We start from the raw sequence: 687 nt of genomic DNA, 5'->3' as shown, positions 1-687 counted from the left end.
AACGAAACCTTCGCTGCTCAGAGCCACACCCCCGCCCGGGTCCTCCCATCTCTTCCCCAGCGGCCTCAGTCTTGCCTTGTCGTGTCTTGGGTAGCCACTCCAGAACCTGACCCTGAGAGGAGGACTCCAGTGCTGCTTGGGAAGGGGGGTGGGGGGGAGAAGCGGGATCGGAGTTGGGGGGGACAGGGACGTAAGGGGAGGAGCCCTGGAGGGGGCGCCAACGAGCAGGTGACGCCGTGCTCAGCCCGCTGGGGGCCCTAGGGCACCACATAGAGTGGGCACCTAGAGTGGTTCCACCCCAGTGGTGATGGGCTGGGCTATTTGCGCTCCAGCTCCTGAGGGTGTTGGGTCGAGGGCTCAGGCTGGGTTGCAATCGCTTGCAGCAAGAGGCAGTGGGGAACCGTGAATGTTGGGCTATGGGAGCGCTGGAATGGCCGCTACACTCTTCATCTTTTAAATGGGCATATCCCTTGATCTCTTGATCCAACGATTTCCACCCGAGGGAGGAGGGAGCCAGGCGTTTATCCACCCACTTTGGGGTGGTGCAAACTCCCTCCACTTCGTCCTGTCCTGTGTGAGGGCAGACTTGGGGGTCCAGGAGGGAGCCAGAGGGAGCTCCATTTGTTCCTCCCCTCCAACCACCCCCCAAGTGATCTCAGTGGGATCTTTATAACACTCAGATCTGTC

The sequence above is a fragment of the Aethalodelphis obliquidens genome, unplaced genomic scaffold, assembly GCF_003676395.1.
Source record: "Aethalodelphis obliquidens isolate GAN/ISIS:26980383/991018 unplaced genomic scaffold, ASM367639v1 scaffold53, whole genome shotgun sequence".
NCBI lineage: Eukaryota > Metazoa > Chordata > Mammalia > Artiodactyla > Delphinidae > Aethalodelphis > Aethalodelphis obliquidens.
This window is presented reverse-complemented; position numbering follows the sequence as displayed.